At 57.7% G+C, this 22,517-nt stretch overlaps 1 pseudogene; it reads right to left on the bottom strand.

The window, feature by feature from the left end:
- Positions 1-7,425: 7,425 nt before the first annotated feature.
- LOC149120348 (MAP/microtubule affinity-regulating kinase 4 pseudogene) lies at positions 7,426-13,197 on the bottom strand (annotated as a pseudogene).
- Between the last annotated feature and the right edge of the window lie 9,320 nt (positions 13,198-22,517).

The following is a 22,517-nucleotide window of genomic DNA, read 5'->3' as shown; positions in this document are numbered from 1 at the left end:
CCGTGATGGAGCACAGTGCAGGGGGCCGTAGTGAGCAGGGGGCTGTAGTGCAGCACAGTGCTGCGGTCGTGTTGGAGCGCAGTGCAGGGGGCCGTGGTGGATCCCACTGCAGGACCCTGATGAGCTGGGGGCCGTGGTGGAGCACAGTGCGGGGGCAATGGTGAGCTGGGGGACATGGTGGAGCACAGTGCGGGGGCAGTGGTGAGCTGGGGGACATGGTGGAGCACAGAGCAGCGGGCGGTGGTGACCTCGAGGCCATGGTGAGCTGGCGGCTGTGGTGGAGCACAGTGCGGGGGCAGTGGTGAGCTCGGGGCTGTGGTGTCCTCAGAGCGCAGTGCAGGGGACAGCTCACCGCGGCCGCTGAGATCACTGCCACCCCTGCACTGAGCTCCCGGGGGCCAGCCCCCCAGGCAGGGGGTAGAACACCTCTAGGAACCCGACTAGCCCTAAGAGAAGCCCAGACAGGGACCACGGGGCCTTCCTTAAGGCCTGGGCAGACAACCAACCGAAGGCAGATCCACACGCACCTCCCGGGCAGCCAGCTCAGAGCGGGGTGGAAGGCAATGTTTGCTGAGTCACAGCAGGGCCCGAGGTGGGGGCTCAAGTCCTCATGTCCCTGCCTCCCACCCCAGACCAGGTGCAGCTCCCGGCTCCCAGCTGTTGTGGGTGTTCGGGAGTGAGCCAGTGAACGGAGCTATCTCTTTCACTCTTTCCAATAAATAAAAAGAAAGCTAAAAAAACAAAACCAACCCCCTGCGATCACACACACACAGGACACTCCGTGTGGCATCAGGGTTCCACGTGGCACCTGCTGGGCTCGCTCTCAGGAAACTGGCCATCCCCCCACCCCAGGTACATGGGGTGGAGCCCTGCACCTGCTCCCAACTCTTCCCAGGGTGGCGTCTGCAGTCCCCGTTCCTGGGCTCACCCACCACCACGTCTGCCTCTGCCCCTTCTCACCGGGATGGGGTTGTGACACAGCGGGCTCACTGGGACCCGGGCATCCTGGCCCTCATCCAGGAGCCTGGGCCACACTGCCCTCCTCCCCTTCCAGGGCATGGGCCCCCCTCGCATCACAGCCCTCCATGGCCGGGCCCTGTTCTTCTCAAAGCCCTGCAGAGCTGGACGCTGATCTCCTCCTCACCCTCCAGGGCCTGGGCACCACTCCCTCCAAACCCTCCAGGGCCTGGGCCCCCTCCCATCGCATCCTTCCAGGGCCGGGCCCCCTCCCATCGCATCCCTCCAAGGCCGGGCCCCCTCCCATGGCATCCCTCCAGGGCCGGGCCCCACTGCCCTCAACACCCTATAGCGCCAGACCCTGCTCCACTCCTAGACCTCCAGGACCTGGGCTCTGTCCAATCCTCACTCTCCAGGGCCTGTACTCCACTCCAATCCTCGTCCTCCCGGGCCTGGGCCCCACTCCACACGCTGCCCTCCAGGGCCATACCTCACACCCCGCACTGCCCTGCAGGGCTGGGCCCAATACTCCCAAAGCCCTCTAAGGATGGTCCCTGCTCCGCTCCTCGACCTCCAGGCCCTGGGCCCAACTCCCTCCTCACCCACCAGGACCTGGGGCCACTCCCATTACAACCCCCATGGCCGGGCTCCACTGCCCTCAACACCTTATGGGGAAAGACCCTACTCCCCTCCTAGACCTCCAGGGCCTGGGCTCCACTCCAATCCTCACCCTCCAGGGCCTGGGCCCCACTCCCTCCTCACCCTCCAGGACATGGGTCCCACTCCAATTCTCTCCCTTCAGAGACTGGGCCCTGACCCCCAACAGCTCTCCAAGGCCGGGCCCCACTACCCTCAAGGTCCCCCAGGGCCAGACACTGCCACCCTCCTCGCCCTCCAGGGCCTGGGCACGCTATACTCACTGCCCTCCAGGGCTGGACCCTGCTTCCCCTCCTTGCCTTCCAGGGCCTGACACCACTGCCCTCAACCCCTCCAGGGCTGGATCCTGCTCCACTCCTAGACCTCCAGGGATTGGACTCCATTCCCCACGCTGCCATCCATGGCCCAGCCCTACTCCCCTCAACGCCCTCCAGGGCCGGACCCCACACCCCTCCTCACCCTCCAGGGCCTTGGCCCCATTCCCCTCCTTGCCCTCCAAGGCCAGTGCCTGCTCTCCTCCTCACCCTCCAGGGTTGACCTGACACTTTCTTGTTGAGAAAAATAAAGCAGAGGAAAACAGACAATATTGCAGGGAACCGAACCTTTTATTCTGTAACAGGGTTAGATCCAGAAAGGTCTCTGGACCGTGGACAAGCTCTGCTTTTATTTGGAAACATTGCTCATGGCTCGGTGAGGTCTCAACAGTGAGGCTGTGAGCATGAAGTGGCCTTTGTCCTTTGTCCTACAGACTGTGTCCTTTCGCGTATGTCCTATGTCTTGTGTCCTGTAGGTCCAAGGTCCAGAGACCTTTCTGCAGCTAACCCTGTTACAGAATAAAAGGTTCGGTTCCCCGCAATATTATCTCTTTTCCTCTGCTTTATTTTTCTCAACAAGAAAGTGTCAGCTCAACATGTGGCGGGTGAGGAGAAGAGCATGCACTGGCCTTTATCCTTTATCCTACAGACTATGTCCTTTCACCTATGTCCTATGTCTTGTGTCCTGTAGCCTCTGTCCTGCGTCCTGTGTCCTGTGTCCTGTGGCCTCTGTCCTATAGCCTGTGTCCTGTGTCATCTTTCCTGTGTCCTGCAGCCTGTGTCATGTTGTCTGCGTCCTCTGTGTTGTAGCCTGCGGCCTATGTATGCATTGAGTATCCTGTGTCCTGTGTCCTGTAGCCTCTGTCCTGCATCCTGTGTCCTGTGTCCTATGTCTTGAATCCTGTGTTCTATATCCTGTGGCCTGTAGCGTGTAACCTATGTCCCGTAGCCTGTGTTCTAGCCTGTGTCTTGGGTTTCATATTCTGTGTCCTGTATCCTCTGTCCTGTGTCATCTGGGCTATGTCCTGTGTCCTGTAGCCTGTGTCCTGTGGCCTATGTCTTGTGTCCTATAGACTGTGTCTTATGTCTTCTGTTCTGGGTCCTGTAGCCTGTGTTTTGTGTCCAGTAGTCTATGACATAAGTCAGAGGACAGAGGCTACAGGACACAGGACACAGGCTACAGGAGACAGGACACAGGCTACAGGAGACAGGACATAGCCCAGACAACACAGGACACAGGATATAGGACACAGAATATGGAACCCAGGACACAGCCTAGAGAACACAGGCTACAGGACACAGGTTGTAGGACACAGGACAAAGCCAACAAGCTACAGGACACAGGACAGAGGCTACAGGATACAGGGCCCAGGCCACAGGACATGGCTACAGGACACAGGCTACAGGAAACTCTATCCTATACCCAGTGTCCAGTGTCTTGTTCCCTCTTTCCTTCAGCCTGTGTCGTGTAGCCTGTGTCCTGTGTCGTGTAGCCTGCGGCCTGTATCCTTTGTTCTGTAGCTCTGTCCTGTGTCCCATAGCCTCTGTCCTGGAGACTCTGTCCTTTGTCCTGTGTCCTTTGTCCTATGTTGTGTAGTCTGTGTCCTGTGTCTTGTACCCTGTGGCCTATGTACACATACTGAGTCCTGTGGCTTCCGTCCTCTAGCTGGTGTCCTGGGTCACCTAGCCTGTGTCCTGTGTCCTGAGCCTGTGGCCTGTAGTTTTTCTCCTCGTGCTGGTGTCCTCTTTGCTGTAGTCTGTGTCCTGTGTCCTGAAGCCCGTTTCTTGTAGCCTGTGGACAATGTCCTGTAGTTCTGTGTCCTGTGTCCTGTAGCCTGTTCTAGAGCTCAGGGGCCTAGATCCTATGTCGTGTAGCCTGTGTCCTGTAATCTATGGCCTATGTCCTGTGGCCTATATCCTGTAGCCTGTGGCCTTTATGCTGTAACCTTTGTCCTGTGGCCTCTGTCCTATAGCTGGTGTCCTGTGTCTTGTTCCCTCTTTCCTTCAGCCTGTGTCGTGTAGCTTGTGTCCTGTGTTGAGTATGCTGTGTCTTGTAACCTGTGTCCTGCAGCCTGTAGTCACTATCCTTTAACCAGTGTCCTGTAACCTGTGGCCTGTGTCCTATGTTGTGTATCCTGTGTCCCGTAGCCTGTCTCCTGTAGCCTGTGGACTATGCCATGCAGCCTTTGTCCTGTGTCCTGTGGCCTGTGGCCTCTGTCTATGTCCTGTGTCTTGTTTCCTGTGTCCTGCAGCCTGTGTCATGTAGCCTGCATCCTCTGTCTTGTAGCCTGCGGCCTATGTATGCATTGAGTATCCTGTGTCCTGTGTCCTGTAGCCTCTGTCCTGCATCCTGTGTCCTGTGTCCTATGTCTTGTATCCTGTGTTCTAAATCCTGTGGCCTCTAGCGTGTATCCTATGTCCCGTAGCCTGTGTTCTAGCCTGTGTCCTGTGTCCTGTGTTCTGTGTCCTGTATCCTGTGTCCTCTATCCTCTGGCCTATGCCCTGAATGCTGTAGCTTGTGTTCTATCTTGTATAGCCTGTGTCCTGTAGCCTGTGTGCTGCAGGTGTGTTCATGTCCTCAACCCTGTGTCCTGTGTTCTGTAGTCTGTGTCTGATATCCTGTAGCTGTGGCCGTTGTCCTGTGGCCAGTGTGCTGTACATTTTGGCCTCTGTGCTTTGTCCTGTAGCCAGTGTCCTCGTCATTTAGCCTTTATCATGTCTCCTGTAGCCTGTGTCCTGTGTCCTGTGTCCTGAGTCCTGTAGCCTGTCCCTGTGTCTTTTATCCTGTGTCCTGTGTCCTATATTGTTTAGCCTTTGTCCTGTCTCCTGTAGCCTGTAACCTGTATCCTGTAGCCTTGGACTATATCCTGTAGCCTGTAACCTGTGTCCCGTAGCCTGTGTCCTGTGTTCCATATTTTGTGTCCTATGTCCTGTGTTCTGTGTTGTCTGGGCTATGTCCTGTGTCCTGTAGCCTGTGGTCTCTGTGCTGTAGCCTGTGTCCTGTGGCCTATGTCCTGTGTCTTGAGTCCTGTAGCCTGTGTCTTATGTCCTGTGTTCTGGGTCCTGTATCCTATGTATTGTGTCCAGTAGTCTGTGATAAGTCACAGGACACAGGCTACAGGACACAGGTCACAGGCTACAGGACAGAGGCCACAGTCTACACGACAGAGGACACAGGCTACAGGACACAGGACATAGCCCAGACGACACAGGACACAGGATATAGGACACAGGATATGGAACCCAGGACACAGCCTAGAGGACACAGCCCACGGGACACAGATTGCAGGACACAGGACATAGGCGACAAGCTACAGGACACAGGACAGAGGCTACAGGACACAGGACACAGGCTCCTCAATCTAGGCCACAGGCCACAGGACACTCTATCCTACAGCCAGTGTCCGGTGTCTTGTTCCCTCTTTCCTTCAGCCTGTGTTGTGTAGCATGTGTCAGTGTCCTGTAGCTTACGGCCTGTATCCTTTGTTCTGTAGCTCTGTCCTGTGTCCCATAGCCTCTGTCCTGGAGATTCTGTCCTGTGTCCTATGTTTATAGCCTGTGTCCTGAGTCCTGTAGCCTGTCCCTGTGTCCCATAGCCTGTGTCCTTGTCTGTAGCCTGTAACCTGTGTCCCATAGCCTGTGTCCTGTGTTTGGTATTCTGTGTCCTATATCCTGTGTCCCATATCATCTGGGCTATGTCCTGTGTCCTGTAGCCTGTGGCCTCTGTGCTGCAGCCTGTGTCCTGTGGTCTATGTCCTGTGTCTTGAGTCCTGTAGCCTATGTCTTCTGTCCTGTGTTCGGGGTCCTGTAGCCAGTGTATTGTGTCTGATAGTCTATTTCCTTTGTCCTTTTTACTATAGCCTATGTCCTGTATCCTGTGTGATGTCGCTGTGTCCTGTGCTTTAGCCTCTGTCCTGTGTATGTGTCCTGTGTCCTATGTCTTGTATCCTGTGTTCTATATCCTGTGATCTATAGGCTATAACCTTGTTCCGTAGCCTGTGTTCTAGCCTGTGTCCTGAGTGGTTCCCTCACACTGTGTGGTCTAGCCTGTGTCCTGTGTCGTGTAGTCTGTGGCCTCTGTGCTGTGTCGTTTATCTTTGTCTTGTAGTCTGTGGCCTATGTCCTTTTGTCTATATCCTGTATCCTGTATCCTGTGTTCTATGTTGTGTAGCCTGTGTCCTATGTCTTGTAGCCTCAGGCCTATGTATCCAACCTGTGTTCTGTGGCCTCTGTCCTCTAGCTGGTGTCCTGTGTCCTGAGCCAGTGTCCTGTGTCCTGAGCTGTGGCCTGTATTCTTTGTCCTAGGGCTGACTTCCTCTCTGCTGTAGCCTGTGTACTGTATACTGAAGCCGGTGTCTTGTACCTGTGGAAAATGTCCTGTAGTATGTGTCCTGTGTCCTATGTCCTGTGTCCTGTGTCCTGTGGCCTATGTCCTGTGTCTTGTGTCCCATAGCCTGTATCTTATATCCTGTGTTCTGTGTCCTGTAGCCTGTGTCCTGTGTCCCATAGCCTGTGTCTAATGTCCTGTGCTCTGTGTCCTGTAGCCTGTGTCCTGTGTCCTATAGCCTGTGTCTTATGTCCTGTGTTCTGTGTCCTGTGGCCTTGTCCTGTGTCTTGTGTCTCATAGCCTGTATCTTATGTCCTGTGTCCTGTGTCCCATAGCCTGTGTCCTGTGTCCCATAGTCTGTGTCTTGTAGCCTCTCTTCTGTGCCCTGTAGCCTGTGTCCTATGTCCTGTAGCCTGTGTTCTGTAGCCTGTGTCCTTTCTCCTGGATCCTGTGTTCTGTAGCGTGCAACCTATGTCACATAGCCTGTGTTCTAGCCTGTGTCATGGGTTCTGTATTCTGTGTCCTCTATCCTGTGTCCTGTGTCCACTGCCCTATGCCCTGAATCCTGTAGACTGTGGCCTTTGCTTTGGGCCTCTGTCTTGTGTCCTGTAACCTGTGTTCTGTAGCCTACATCCAATATCCTGCACAACAGCATACAGCACAGTGGACACAGGACAAAGGCCACAGCTGCAGGACATAGGCCACGGACTACAGGACACAGGCTACACAACACAAGACAGAGGCCACAGGCCACAGGAGCTAGGATCCAGAGCACAGGGCACAGGCTACAGGCTACAGGACACAGAATACAGGACATTGTCACAGGCTACAAGAAACCGGCTTCAGTACACAGGACACTGGCTACTACAAAGAGACACCAGCTCTAGGACAAAGACTACAGGCCACAGGCTATAGGACACACGACACAGGCTCAGGACACAGGACACAGACTACAGGACACTCGGCACAGGCTCAGGACACAGGACACAGGCTCAATACACAGGACACAGGCTAGGGGGCATAGGACATCAGCTAGAGGACAGAGACCACAGGACATGGGTTGCATACATAGGCCACAGGCTACAAGACACTGGACACAGGCTACACAACATAGGACACGGGACACAGGCCCGAGGCTACAGGATGCAGAATATGGAACACATGACACAGCTACAGGACACAGAACACAGGATATAAGAGATAGGACACAGAGGATAGGACATAGCCTATAGGACAAAGGACAAAGGAAACAGATTATCAGACATAAGACACAGGCTACAGGACACAAGACACAGGACATAGGCCACAGGAAACAAGTATAGGACACAAGACACAGGCTACAGGACACAGGCTAAAGGACAGAGGGAACAAGACACAGGACACCAGCTATAGGACAGAGGCAACACTACACTGGACACAGGACATAGGCCACAGGACACATGCAAAAAGAAACAGGCCAGAGGACACAGGACACAGGCTACAGGACAAAGGACACAGGCTATACGATACATGCTATAGGACACAGGCAATGGGACACTGGCTACAGGACAAGGACACAGGCCACATGAAAAGGCTAATGGACACAGGACACAGGATAGAGGACACAGGCTACAGCACACAGGCTACACTCTATAGGACAAACTATAGGTCACAGGCTATAAGAAAAAAGACAGATGCCACAGGACACACACACCAGCCACAAAACAGGACACAGGACACAGGCTGCAGAACATAGGACACAGGATACAGGACGCAGGGCAGAGGCCACAGGACACACGCCTACAACACAACACACAGGCTACAAGATACAGGCTATACAACATAGAACACAGGCGAAAGGACTCAGGCTACAGGACACAGCACAGACTTCAGGACACAGGTCACAGGCCACAGGACATAGGCTCCAGAGCACAGGCAGGGCCCTGGCCACGTTCCAGTGACATGCCCCTCACTCCTCCTTGCCCTCCAGGGCCATGATCCCCTCAGGCAGGGCCCTGGCAACCCTCTGGGGCTGGGCTCCTTCTCCTCTCCATGCCCTACAGAGCCAGGCCCTGCTCCCTTCAGTTGTGGCACTAGACACCCAGCAGGGCTGCCCCACTCTCCTTGTCCTCCAGGGCCTGGGCCCCACTCCCCTAGTTGCCCACCAGGGCCTGGGCCCAGCTCCCATTGCTGTCCTTCAGGGCCAGGCCCTGCTCCCCTCACCACATTCCAGAGCTGGGCCCCAATCCCCTCCTCAGCCTGCAGGGTCGGGCCCTTCTCCCCTCAGGCCTGGCCCTGGCCTCCCTCCAGGGCCAAACTCTGCTCCCCTCCTCACCTCCAGGGCCAGTGTTCCCCTCCTCATGCTCCAGGGCTGGCACTGTCGCTCCCCGTCTTCATGGAGGAACGACACAGGACCCTGCGCTGTTCTTTTGTCTGCTCGGCCCTCCCTGGGTTTGCTGCTGGTTCTTCCCGGGGTGGCTACCGTCCCTTCCACCTCCGTGGAAGGGCGGTTCCCCCTGCCACATTCCCCACTTCCGCGGGGGAGCGGCACACCGCCGGCCGGCTCTCTCGGGGGCTGCACAGGTGTTCCTTCAGATAGATGTTCCCCTTAGATGTTCCTGGTGCATGTTGTCTCTCTCCTCCTTTATAGTCCTCTTCCACCAATCCCAACTCTGCTACCCACATGCCGAGTACGCTGCTCTCCTCCAATCAGGAGCAAGATCAGCTCCTGCAGCTCAGTCAATCAAGTTGGTGAGAGGCAGCTGGGTAGAAGCTGTTTGCTCCTCTCCCAGCACCATATTGTGGAGAGCAGATGTATAGAATAACTCTTAATTCCAGTAACAGTATAGTCCGAGTTGCTCCCCACAGGCACCAATCTCCTCCTCGCACTCTTGGTCTGGCTCTGCTCCCCTCCTCCCCATCCACAGCCAGGCCCTTCTCCCCACAGGCCCATCCATGTCCTCCCTCCAGAGCCAGACCCTGCTCCCCTCCTCACCTTCAGGGCCAGCCCCTGCTCCGCTCCTGGCCTTCCAGGGCCTGGGTCACACACCTCTCCTTGCCCTGCAGAACCTGGCACCCACTCCAACATTCACACTCCAGAGCCTGGGCCCCACTTCAGGGCTTCCCTACAGGGACAGGCCACACTACCCTCAACACCTTCCATGGCCGGGCCCTGCTTGCCTCCTCGCCCTCCAAGGCCTGGGCCCACTCTGCTCGCCACCTTCCAGGGCTGGACCCTGCTCCCCACCTTGAAACCAGAGCCTGGGCCCAGCTCCACTCACTGCCCTCCAAGGCTGGACCCTGTTCCCCTCCTCACCCTCCAGGGCCAGACCCTACTCTCCTCCTCGCCCTCCAGGGCTGGGCACCGCTCTCCTCTTCCCCCTCCAGGGCTGGGCCCCTCTCAGCACGCTGCTCTCTTGGGCCAGGCCCCACTAACCTCACACCATCAGGGCCAGACCCTGCTCCCCTCCTTGTCCTCCACGACCTGGCCCAGCTGCCCTCCTCACCCTCCAGGGCCTTACCCTGCTCACTTCTTACCTTAAGCGGCTGGGCCCGGCTCCCATTGCTGCCAATAAGTCACTGGTGTCACTCGGTGGTCCCTAGCAGCCACTGCCTCCATCTTTGTGCGCCCCTGCTGTCACTGCAGCCTTGGGCAGCCCGCACGGTTCCCCAGCACCTGCCACTTCATGGCCTGCCTTGGCTGCCTCCTTCTGCTTCCTCAGGCACATCGAGTGAGGCCACATCTTTATGCCCCAGTGCAGCCACCAGGAGCCACCCGTCATGGGGCCCCCAGCACGGTCCCCAGCAGCCTCCCTATGATTGCCCGAGGATTCTTCCTACTTCTTCTTGGGCTCCCCTGTGGTTATCTGGGCCCTCTTGTAACTCCCAGGCCCCACCACACGGCCCCCAGGCCCCACCAGCTCCTTCCCTGGGCACTCCCACTGCCACTGAATCACTAGGTCACCACGTGGACCCCAGAAGCTGCCTCCTCCTTCCTCGCCCCCCCACAGCAGCTGAGTTTTAGGACCCCCCATTCTCCCAGGAGTCGCTGAGTCTTTGAGGTTCGCGCTGCCCCTAGCAGTCATTGCCTCTGTCCTCTGGCACTCCTGCTGTCCCTGCATCATGTCTGAACTTGGAAATGAGGCTCTACAAAGGGGGTCTCAACTAACTCTCTTGTGGCCAAAGTTTGAGGGTGGGCAAGTGCAGAACTGTTGAATGTGCAGAGGGGGAACGTGGGTGTGGCCTGAGGATAGAAATTTTCCCTGGGAGTCATTTTAAGAGCATGGCTCTGGGCAGGAATGACTTCCAACATGTTCTTTGGCAAAGAAAAACCTGGGCAGGAAAACGGAAAGCATGGGCACGAGTTAAGGTGTCAGGTGACTTCTTCCCAGACATGTGGGTCCTGAGTTCTTTGGGGCACACAAGAAGGCAGCTCAATGGGAGAGGCCACCTCGGTCTGCAATGCAGGCTCCTCAGTGCAGATCTAGGAGCTCTAAGTTGTCGCAGGAGTTTCTCATCCAGGGACCTGGGAACTTGGGCTTGGAGAAGGAAATCAGGGTGAGAAGACATCCCAGGGCAGAGAGCCACCTGAGCAGAGAGTGCAGGCAATAATCAAAGACAGAATAAAGTGGGAGGAGGACAAGAGTGTCATCCAACGTGGGCCCTGTATCTTACAACCAGCATCCCACACCAATCGCTTTGAACTGGCTCGGAGACCTGGGGAATCTAAAAGATAAATGACCATGTAGAAGATCAGGGGTTTTCCAAACACCAGAGGAGCAGTCTGCCTTACTCACCTTTCCCATGGAGCTGAGTCCCTCCACGTCACGGCACCAACGATGCTGCAGGAAGTTCAAGTCCATTCTTTCTCTCACATAATCCCAACACGGATCATGAGGGTGAGGGAGAAAAAGCAAAATAGGTTTTCGTGAGAAAATCATACTCTTGCAAGCCAGAAGGGAGACTAAGGGAGGGGCCCAATAAGGCCTGGGTATAGGAAGTTTAACTAGGGAGTGATGTTCATGGATTAATATTCTAAACAAAATCCAGCACCATGTTCTGTGTTAGAAAAAGGTCATGACCCCTAACCATGAAAACATGTTTCCTGATGGCCATCTGAAAAATGTAACACTATATATTCCCTCTCTGCCTGCAGTTTCTCTTACTGCCTCCTCACCTGCCCTCCTGCCAGACACGAGTCCCTGACTACCCTTCATTGCTACACTCCTCAGGGAAGGGCCCCTCCTCGGGGGCATTTCCCAAGAGGCTACTGAGAGGCCACTTTCCTCTCTGCACTCAAGGGCTTTCCTCTGGGGCTGGCAGGACACAACACATCCAGCTGAAGCATTGGATGATCCTCCTGCCAATCCCCAGGCGCCCCTTGCCCTTTCTGGCCTGCCTGTCTGTGGTCCCTGCCTCCTGCTCCTCCTCCTGCTGCTGCATTCCTGGGATGCTCTGCTCCTCTGAGGCACCCGGGGAGCAGCTCCTGACTTCTCCATCAGCCCCACTGCTGTTGGTGCTCAGTGTGGTGGAGAGAGAGGTCAGAGCATCCTGGCTGAGGACTGCACAGGCAGCGGGGCTCCTTGTCCACACGGCCCGTTGGGGACTGTCTGTGCGGCAAGACTCACTGCTGCTCACACTGGGAGTCCCATGGCGGCAAGGAGTCTGCCCCGACTGGTCTCCTGCAAGCACCAGTGGTTGGGAGCTGAGAGCGGCACACTCACGGGCTCTGCTGTTGCAGCCTGAGTGTCCCTGGAGGCACTGGAGAGCGGGACAGCTCTGAGCACCGGGGATGGCCTGAGGCGTGGGCTTCCCTTTGCTGTGATCCTGCTGAAGTCCTGGGCACAAGGCACTGGCTGGGAGCCTGGGTGGCAGGGAGCCTGCTTGATGGCCCAGCTGGAATCCCAGGTCCTCAAGGGAGCTTAGAGCTTCAGGACCCTGAGGAGGTACTGCAGGCTCCACTTGGCTCCGCCCATGTATTTCTGGGATGCTGAAGCCCTGCTGTTGGGAGATCCCCCAGCGTGGCACAGGGGGCCAGGGGTCATCCCATTCATGAAGCCACAGTGGAGGGCAGAGGCCCCATGGGATTTCCCAGACTTCCTGCTCCTGTGGAAGAAACAGAAACTCGTCACTGGTTCCAGGTGCTCCATGTCCTGCATGGAGCCAGGGGTGGCCCATGATGTCTGCCACTGTGGGCCTGGCCTCAGGGTCCCGGGTCAGTAAGCTGTCCACCAGGTTACACAGCTCTGGGTTTCCATAGTGGGGGATTCTGTAGTATCCAGACAGGATGGCTGCCCGCAGCTCCACAAAATCCTCTCCAACGAAAGGCAGTGAGCCTGCCACCATGGCGTACAGGATCACGCCCACACTCCAGGCGTCAGCCTTGTACCCGCAGAACTCCTCACCTAAGAATTCCTCGGGCGCACAGTAGGCAAAGGTCCCGCACAGACTCTTCAGGCGCTCTCCACCAGCCAGTTTGCAGCTGAGACCAAAATCGCTCAACTTAATGTTTAGGTGGGCGTCGAGAAGCAGGTTTTCTAACTTTAAATCCCTGTGCACCACGTGCTGCGAATGGCAGTAATGCACAGCGGATAGAATTTGTTTCAATAGCTGACGAATCTCTCCATCCAGCAGGTACCCTCGTTCTACCATGTAACATCTAAGGTCCCCCCTGACTGCGTATTCCATGAAAAGGTAGCCCCTCTCTGTGGTGTGCCTGGCCTGCAGTAGTTGAATGATGTGAGGGTGATGCAGCCCCTTCATTATTTCTGCTTCTGTGCACAACTGCTGGAAGCTGCAGGAGTGCTGGCCACCATTCTCCACAACCTTCACAGCCACCTGGGTCCTGCTTTCCCAATGATAGGCCAGGACCACCAGCCCAAAACCGCCCTGGCCGAGGACCCTGAGGACCTGGTACCCATCCAGGACCTCCTCCTCACTGCTGAAGGCGGTGAGGCCTTCCATGGTGGGATCCCCACCCCACCCCCCACCCTGCACTCTGACACTGGGAACACTTACTAGTCCCCTAAAGTAACAACAAAAACTGGGAAACAAATAGAAATCAAACAAGCTAAATGGAAACCAAAATTAACAACTCAATATGCTAATATTTCTAATAGATAATGCTAACTCTATGAACTATGGTATACTAATCACTAACACTGTATCAAAATTAAGAATTAAAAGTTTTAAAACACACAGAATACTAAAAATGGTGATGTAAAGCGACACCAACTATGGTAACTATGGTAACAATGCTAATCAATAAGTCTTATAACAGTCTTATCTAAATCAAAGGATCAAAAAATGAGAAAACAGTCAGAAAGCGGAGGAAACACAGGAGGACAAAATCAACACAGCATCAAGTACATTTAGCCTGTGAAAGAAAAAACAAAAAATAAATAAATATTTACAGAAAATACACAAGCACACAATGTAAAAATGGGAGGGGGAGAGAAATTGAAAAAATAGCAAAAAAAAAAAATAGAAGAAAAACTTAAAGAACCACTACGGTAAAGAGAACTAATAGACGAGACAAAACAACACCACAAATGACAGGACAAGGGAAAACCAGTGATGTCGTCCAATCCTTCAGGCAGTCTCCACAGAGCTTCCTGGGCCAACTGACCAGAACCGAGCCCAAGCAGGGAACTGTTGAGGCAGTTGGAATGACATCACAATGGCCCCCCTTGAGGGCAGAGGAGGCTCTAGACCAATCACAGCTGGGGACACACCAGGCTGGTTTTCTCAAGAAACTTTCTACTTGGTTAAAGAGAAAGGACCCCAAAAGCTTTTGGCTTAAGTTGGTGGTGGAGATCGGTATTTAGGATTTGATAAATTAGCACAGTCCTCTTCAGGCTTTTTCTATTCTTTCAACACACGTATAGACGCACTGATCCTTCCAGTCTCTATTCCCACCCCCTTTTTCATTTCCTCTTGGTTCCTGTCCATTAAAGACGTCCAGTAAGAGGAGTCAACTGCTCATCTTAGCCCAGGCAGGCTCAGCTCATTGTCCCAAAAGATTTCCAAGCTCTGCCATGGCTTGAACAGATGGTGGCTCCCTCACTCATGTATACGTCCACTCACACACATATGTACTTGTATGTTCAAAAACAAAAACAGAGGCATAAAGGTGTCCCTTTAGAGGAATTGAGCATTTGCAAACTGAGTTCTGGTGGTGCTGCCCACCATCAGCCTGCTGCTCTGTCTTCTGAAGGTGAAACACTCAGAGCACTCGGAGAGAATAGAAACAATGTTGCTGGAGACGCTGCACAAACAAGCCAGGCTTCCTTCCCCATAGAACAGCAGGTTACAGCCTCAGCCTCACTCAGCCCCTGTCTTCCTCCTGAGGGAGGATTCCTGGGGAAGGTAAGGGACCTATTGTCGCTCCTCCAGGCTCCTGAGTTCTTGCAATGCAGACTGTGAAACGTGTTTATGAGATCTTCACAATGAAAGTGGTGTTGTTCTCACTCTTGCTCTCTCCATCCCCTTCTCTCCCCTTCCCTCCGTTTCTCCCACTGAAAGTATGTCTTTCAAATAGATTAATTACATTTTTTAGCTTTTGTTAATATTTGTTTATTTATTTTTAAAGATTTTATTTATTTGAGAGGTAGCGTTACAGATAGTGAGAGGAAAGACAGACAGAGAGGCCTTCCATCCACTGGTTCACCCCCCAGATGGCTGCAATGGCCAGAGCCGCGCTATCAGGAGCCAGGAGCTCCCTCCCGGTGCCCCACGTGGTTGCTTCCACTGCCCTCCCGGGCCACAGCAGAGAGCCGGATCGGAAGTGGAGCAGCCAGAACTCGAACTGGCATCCACAAGGGAACCGGGCAGGCACCACGGCACAGCAGGTGAGGCTGCCAATCGGATGCCCTCACCCACATGCCTGGCCTGAGTCCCGGCTGCTCGGCTCCGAGGCAGCTTCCAGCTAATGCACCTGGGATGCTCCCAGGCATGGTCACGCAGGAGTCTCAGACGAGGCCCTGGCTCCTGCCTGGTCCAGCCCCGCACACATCCGCGGAGGGCACCAGTGGACAGAAGGCCCATTGCTGGGCTTCTGTGCCGCGTCATCAGTGGGCTGGTGGAGCAGGGAGGTGCTACAGGGCGAACAGAGCTGAGAGCCCGAGAGGGGTAACAGGGAGCCCCCCAGAGCAGTGCAGGGTGCAGGGAGCCTGGGGAGGCCGGCAGGGTGCAGGGAGACCCTCAGAGCAGGGAAGGCTGCAGGGAGCCCGAGGGGGGCCGGCAGGGAGCCTCCCAGAGCAAGAGGAGGGCACAGGGAGCCCGAGGGGAGCTGGCAGGGTGCAGGGAGCCCCCCAGAGCAGTGCAGGGCCCAGCACCACACAGGGTTCAGGGGCAGCAGAGACTTCCTCAAGGCTGCCTGTAGGATCAAACACAGCCTGCAGACCAGGCCTGCCAGGTGTAGACCAAGCCCTCTGGGATGTAGAACAGCCCTCCCGGGTGTAGACCGGGCCTCCTGGTTGTAGACCAGGCCTCCCGGGTGTAGACCAAACCCTCCGGGATGTAGACTTGCCATCCCGAAGTCTAGCCCATGCCTCCCAGGTTGTAGACCTGTAGACCAGGCCTCCCGGGGTGTAGATGAAGCCCTCCTGGATGTAGGCCAGCCCTCCCGGGTATAGACGAGGCCTCCCGGATGTAGACCAGCCCTCCCGGATGTAGACCAGGCCTCCGGGAAGGAGACCAGGCCTCACGGGTGTAGTCCAAGCCCTCTGGGATGTAGACCAGGCCTCCCGAATGTAGACCAGGCCTCCCAGATATAGAGCAGGCCTTCCGGGTGTAGACCAGGCCTCCCGGGGTCTAGCCCATGCATCCCAGGGGGTAGACCTGTAGACCAGGCCTCCCGGGGTGTAGATGAAGCCCTCCCGGATGTAGAAAAGGACTCCCAGGTGTAGAGCAGCCCTCCCGGATGTATACCAGGCCTCCCGCGTGTAGACCAGCCCTCCCGGATGTAGTCCAGGCCTCCCAGGTGGAGACCAGCCCTCCCGAATGTAGACCAGGCCTGCCAGATGTAGACCAGGCCTTCCGGGTGTAGACCAGGCCTCCGGGTGTAGACCAGCCCTCCGGGATGTAGACCAGCCCTCCCGGGGTCTAGACCATGCCTCCCAGGGTGTAGACCTGTAGACAAGGCCTCCCGGGTTGTAGATGAAGCCCTCCCAGATGTAGACCAGGCCTCCCGGGTGTAGTCCAGGCATCCCGGGTGTTGACTTGTAGACCAGCCCTCCTGGGTGTAGACCAACCTCCCAAGGACTAGACCTGTAGATCACCCCCCACCCCCCAGGGTCTAGACCAGGCCACTGCAGTCTCTGAACTCACATCCGAGCCACTCGCAGGACCTGCTGGTGCAGCTGAGAAGAAAAGGGAAACCCGTTCTAGATGAGAAGCTCCTGGGACAGAGCCACCACTCACACACTGCACCACTGCAGGCCGGGGGGTAGCAGAGGACAGCACACCCACCATACGGTAGAGCTGTGGCTCACACACTGCACCCCTGCAGGCCAGAGGATAGCAGAGGACAGCACGCCCACCACGTGGCAGAGCTGTGGCTCACACACTGCACCCCTGCAAGCCAGAGGATAGCAGAGGACAGCACACCCACCACGTGGCAGAGCTGTGGCTCACACACTGCACCCCTGCAGGCCAGAGGATAGCAGAGGACAGCACGCCCACCACGTGGCAGAGCTGTGGCTCACACACTGCGCCCCTGCAGGCCAGGGGTTAGGAGAGGACAGCATGCCCAGCACGTGGCAGAGCTGTGGCTCACACACTGCACCCCTGCAGGCCAGAGGATAGCAGAGGACAGCACACCCACCACGTGGCAGAGCTGTGGCTCACACACTGCACCCCTGCAGGCCAGAGGATAGCAGAGGACAGCACGCCCACCACGTGGCAGAGCTGTGGCTCACACACTGCACCCCTGCAGGCCAGGGGGTAGTTGAGGACAGCATGCCCAGCACGTGGCAGAGCTGTGGCTCACACACTGCACCCCTGCAGGCCAGAGGATTGCAGAGGACAGAATGCCCGCCTCGTGGCAGAGCTGTGGCTCACACCTGCCCCATGTGGCAGCTTCATGGGCCACCACGGCACCTCCAGCCACCGCTCACTGAGCCTCCTGCCATTGCATGGCACACTCCGCAGCAGGGGGCGTGGCTTGGCCCAGGCCATGGGATGCCTGGAACCCTCCCTCCTGTAGCTGACTCCTGGCAGGGGTGGGGAGACCTCACACCCCGTCAGTCTCATAGCAGGCCTGACTAGTGTGAGCTCAACACGGGGTCACTGGGATGTCCTCTGAGACACTGTCCCTTCCAGCGTGGTGTGGGCAGGAGTGAGCACAGGCCCTGGGCAGGACATGGGAACTGCTGGCCTCCCAAGAGCACCTAGCTCCAGTTCTCTCGTGCGGGGACAGCCCAGTTGTCCTACCCCAGGACTCAGGGCTCCCACTCGACACGTGCCGGCACTGGCACTCACAGTTGCACCACAGAGCCTCTGAGGGAGCAAGGAGGGCTGCCGGGCTGAGGCCAGACACAGGAGCAGCACCTCCCATGGCGGCACAGAGAACTGGGGGACTGGAACTGCTGCCCACCTGCCATGGCCTCCCCACACGTGTGCTGACCTCCGAACCCTCTGTCACACTGGCAACTGATGGGTTGGTGGTGCAGGGATGGGGCAGGGCCCCGACCCAGTCCTGGTGTACGAAGGCTTCTACAGAGTTGGGGGCCGGATTGGGTGGCTGGGTAGTCCCGGCTGCAGGAAACCCCAGAGGGCAGAGGACCTGCTGCTGTCTGTGCTGCCTGACGTGGCCTGGGCCCTTCCTCCTGGGGGATGGCCATGGTTGACCAGTGCCAGGCACACATGGCCAGGCCCCGCCTACCAGCCAGCCACAGTAAGCCTGGGGGCCACCTGCTCCTGTGTGCACACCTGCTGCATCAGGGGTCTTGTTTCTGGGCTCGCTGAGGCACGCAGGATCCGTCCCCAAGAGCCCCAGGCTCCATCGCAGTGGATGGGCGCAGCCCAAGGCCAGCTCAGTGGCAAGCTCCCCAGGGCCCGGGACTTTCTCCAGTGTTGGCCAAGGGCGGCCTCTGTGCGACAGCTCCTGACTGTGTCGGTTATGCCAGATGAGCCATGCCCTGCGGGTGGCCCTCCCACTCCCATCCCGGGAACGGTATCCTCCCATGGACGTCACTGCGGCCTCTGCCTGCTGGGGTCACTCATCCACTGCGCCCCTGACCCTGCTGCACCACCCAGGCTCTGCGCTTCCAAGACCTTGGGTCCTAGCTGGGAGCTCCTTTGTGGGGTGACAGTCCCCGGCCCTGCCTCTCCCAGCCCGCAGCCCAGCCTCCCCGAGACCCCTACCCTACCTCCCCCAGCCTCTGGCCCTGCCTTCTCCAGCTCCACATCCAGCCTCTCCCAGCCCCCCGCCCTGCATCTCCCAGCCCCCCGACCCTGCCTCCTCCAGCCACCACCCTGCCTCCCCAAGCCCCAACCCTGCCTCCCCCAGGCCCCCACCTTGCATCTCCCACCCCCGGCCCTGCCTCCTACAGCCCCACCCACAGGAACTGAAAGGCAGCAACGGCCCCCAGGCTGTGCCTCCACACAGTGCTACACGACCCCACCGTGGACAGACACGCGTGGCCACATGGACAGACACGACAGGATCAGTGAAGGAAGCCTGGCACAGAAGGCAGCAGGCTCCTCTCCCGCGAAACGTCCGCGGCAGGAGGCAGAGCGGTGCGGCCAGGACTGAGGGGCTGGGGTCCCAGTGGGCTCAGGGCTCCTCCTGGTGGGAGTAGAGGTCCAGGAGCCGGAAGGCACCCAGCAGCTGAGTCGTCCCTGTGGCGACTGTGAACCCCGCACACCGGGCGGCTCACTCTAGAAAAACCTCCCGACCATCCCTTCTGCCCTCGGATGCGGTTCCGGTGCTCACGCCGGACCAGCAGAGCCTGTACACGAGCCCAGTCCGGCTCAGGTAAGCGAAGCACAGGAAGGCATGGCAGAGCCGTGGTTCCCCCCATGACTTCACTCCTGCCCGTCCACACCACCACGTGAGCAATCCCATGAGTTCCCACCATCCTGAGTTTCCCCTGGCAAAAATAAGCAGGTATATGAACTGCTTCTATATCAAAAAGATTTATGTTTATTTCCTTTACTTGAAAGCCAGATTAGAGGGAGGCGGAGAGACGGCTCGTGTCCGCTGCTTCAGTCCCAAGATGGCCGCAACGGGCTGGGCAGGAGCAGGAGCCAGGAGCTCCCTCTGGGCCCCCCACGTGGGTGCAGGGATGAACCCCCTGGGCCATCTTCCAGGGCTTCCCCCAGGCCACCAGCAGGCAGCGGGATCAGAAGTGGGGCAGCTGTCCTCAATCCAGCACCCACGCGGGATGCTGGGCCCAAGGGCGGCTTCACCCACTGCACCACAGCGCCGGGCCCCTCTGTAAACTCCTGAACCTCTGGTGCAAACTGTGACTTCCTCACAGAGCACCCAGCATGAGTCTCCAACACACAGAGAACATGACAGTGTGCACCCCACAGCACAGTGCTGGGGCCGTGATGGAGCACAGTGCAGGGGGCCGTGGTGAGCAGGGGGCCGTGGTGGAGCACAGTGCAGGGGGCCGTGGTGAGCAGGGGGCTATAGTGCAGCACAGTGCTGCGGTCGTGTTGGAGTGCAGTGCAGGGGGCCGTGGTGGATCCCACTGCAGGACCCTGATGAGCTGGGGGCCGTGGTGGAGCACAGTGCGGGGGCAATGGTGAGCTGGGGGACATGGTGGAGCACAGTGCGGGGGCAGTGGTGAGCTGGGGGACATGGTGGAGCACAGAGCAGCGGGCGGTGGTGACCTCGAGGCCATGGTGAGCTGGGGGCTGTGGTGGAGCACAGTGCGGGGGCAGTGGTGAGCTCGGGGCTGTGGTGTCCTCAGAGCGCAGTGCAGGGGACAGCTCACCGCGGCCACTGAGATCACTGCCACCCCTGCACTGAGCTCCCGGGGGCCAGACCCCCAGGCAGGGGGTAGAACACCTCTGGGAACCCGACTAGCCCTAAGAGAAGCCCAGACAGGGACCACGGGGCCTTCCTTAAGGCCTGGGCAGACAACCAACCGAAGGCAGATCCACATGCACCTCCCAGGCAGCCAGCTCAGAGCGGGGTGGAAGGCAATGTTTGCTGAGTCACAGCAGGGCCCGAGGTGGGGGCTCAAGTCCTCATGTCCCTGCCTCCCACCACAGACCAGGTGCAGCTCCCGGCTCCCAGCTGTTGTGGGTGTTCGGGAGTGAGCCAGTGAACGGAGCTATCTCTTTCACTCTTTCCAATAAATAAAAAGAAAGCTAAAAAAACAAAACCAACCCCCTGCGATCACACACACACAGGACACTCCGTGTGGCATCAGGGTTCCACGTTGCATCTGCTGGGTCGCTCTCAGGAAACCGGCCGTCCCCCCCTCCCCAGGGAACCAGGGGTGCAGCCCTGCACCTGCTCCCAACTCTTCCCAGGGTGGCGTCTGCAGTCCCCGTTCCTGGGCTCACCCACCACCACGTCTGCCTCTGCCCCTTCTCACCGGGACGGGGTTGTGACACAGCGGGCTCACTGGGACCCGGGCATCCTGGCCCTCATCCAGGAGCCTGGGCCACACTGCCCTCCTCCCCTTCCAGGGCATGGGCCCCCCTCGCATCACAGCCCTCCATGGCCGGGCCCTGTTCTTCTCAAAGCCCTCCAGAGCTGGACGCTGATCTCCTCCTCACCCTCCAGGGCCTGGGCACCACTCCCTCCAAACCCTCCAGGGCCTGGGCCCCCTCCCATCGCATCCTTCCAGGGCCGGGCCCCCTCCCATCGCATCCCTCCAAGGCCGGGCCCCCTCCCATGGCATCCCTCCAGGGCCGGGCCCCACTGCCCTCAACACCCTATAGCGCCAGACCCTGCTCCACTCCTAGACCTCCAGGACCTGGGCTCTGTCCAATCCTCACTCTCCAGGGCCTGTACTCCACTCCAATCCTCGTCCTCCCGGGCCTGGGCCCCACTCCACACGCTGCCCTCCAGGGCCATACCTCACACCCCGCACTGCCCTGCAGGGCTGGGCCCAATACTCCCAAAGCCCTCTAAGGATGGTCCCTGCTCCGCTCCTCGACCTCCAGGCCCTGGGCCCAACTCCCTCCTCACCCACCAGGACCTGGGGCCACTCCCATTACAACCCCCATGGCCGGGCTCCACTGCCCTCAACACCTTATGGGGAAAGACCCTACTCCCCTCCTAGACCTCCAGGGCCTGGGCTCCACTCCAATCCTCACCCTCCAGGGCCTGGGCCCCACTCCCTCCTCACCCTCCAGGACATGGGTCCCACTCCAATTCTCTCCCTTCAGAGACTGGGCCCTGACCCCCAACAGCTCTCCAAGGCCGGGCCCCACTACCCTCAAGGTCCCCCAGGGCCAGACACTGCTCCCCTCCTCGCCCTCCAGGGCCTGGGCACGCTATACTCACTGCCCTCCAGGGCTAGACACTGCTTCCCCTCCTTGCCTTCCAGGGCCTGACACCACTGCCCTCAACCCCTCCAGGGCTGGATCCTGCTCCACTCCTAGACCTCCAGGGATTGGACTCCATTCCCCACGCTGCCATCCATGGCCCAGCCCTACTCCCCTCAACGCCCTCCAGGGCCGGACCCCACACCCCTCCTCACCCTCCAGGGCCTTGGCCCCATTCCCCTCCTTGCCCTCCAAGGCCAGTGCCTGCTCTCCTCCTCACCCTCCAGGGTTGACCTGACACTTTCTTGTTGAGAAAAATAAAGCAGAGGAAAACAGACAATATTGCAGGGAACCGAACCTTTTATTCTGTAACAGGGTTAGATCCAGAAAGGTCTCTGGACCGTGGACAAGCTCTGCTTTTATTTGGAAACATTTCTCATGGCTTGGTGAGGTCTCAAGAGTGAGGCTGTGAGCATGAAGTGGCCTTTGTCCTTTGTCCTACAGACTGTGTCCTTTCGCGTATGTCCTATGTCTTGTGTCCTGTAGGTCCAAGGTCCAGAGACCTTTCTGCAGCTAACCCTGTTACAGAATAAAAGGTTCGGTTCCCCGCAATATTATCTCTTTTCCTCTGCTTTATTTTTCTCAACAAGAAAGTGTCAGCTCAACATGTGGCGGGTGAGGAGAAGAGCATGCACTGGCCTTTATCCTTTATCCTACAGACTATGTCCTTTCACCTATGTCCTATGTCTTGTGTCCTGTAGCCTCTGTCCTGCGTCCTGTGTCCTGTGTCCTGTGGCCTCTGTCCTATAGCCTGTGTCCTGTGTCATCTT

The sequence above is a fragment of the Oryctolagus cuniculus genome, chromosome 19 (assembly GCF_051225735.1).
Source record: "Oryctolagus cuniculus isolate XC-2025 breed Fujian yellow rabbit chromosome 19, ASM5122573v1, whole genome shotgun sequence".
NCBI lineage: Eukaryota > Metazoa > Chordata > Mammalia > Lagomorpha > Leporidae > Oryctolagus > Oryctolagus cuniculus.
The sequence above is the reverse complement of the archived record's forward strand: the minus strand, read 5'-3'. Positions and strand labels throughout refer to the sequence as shown.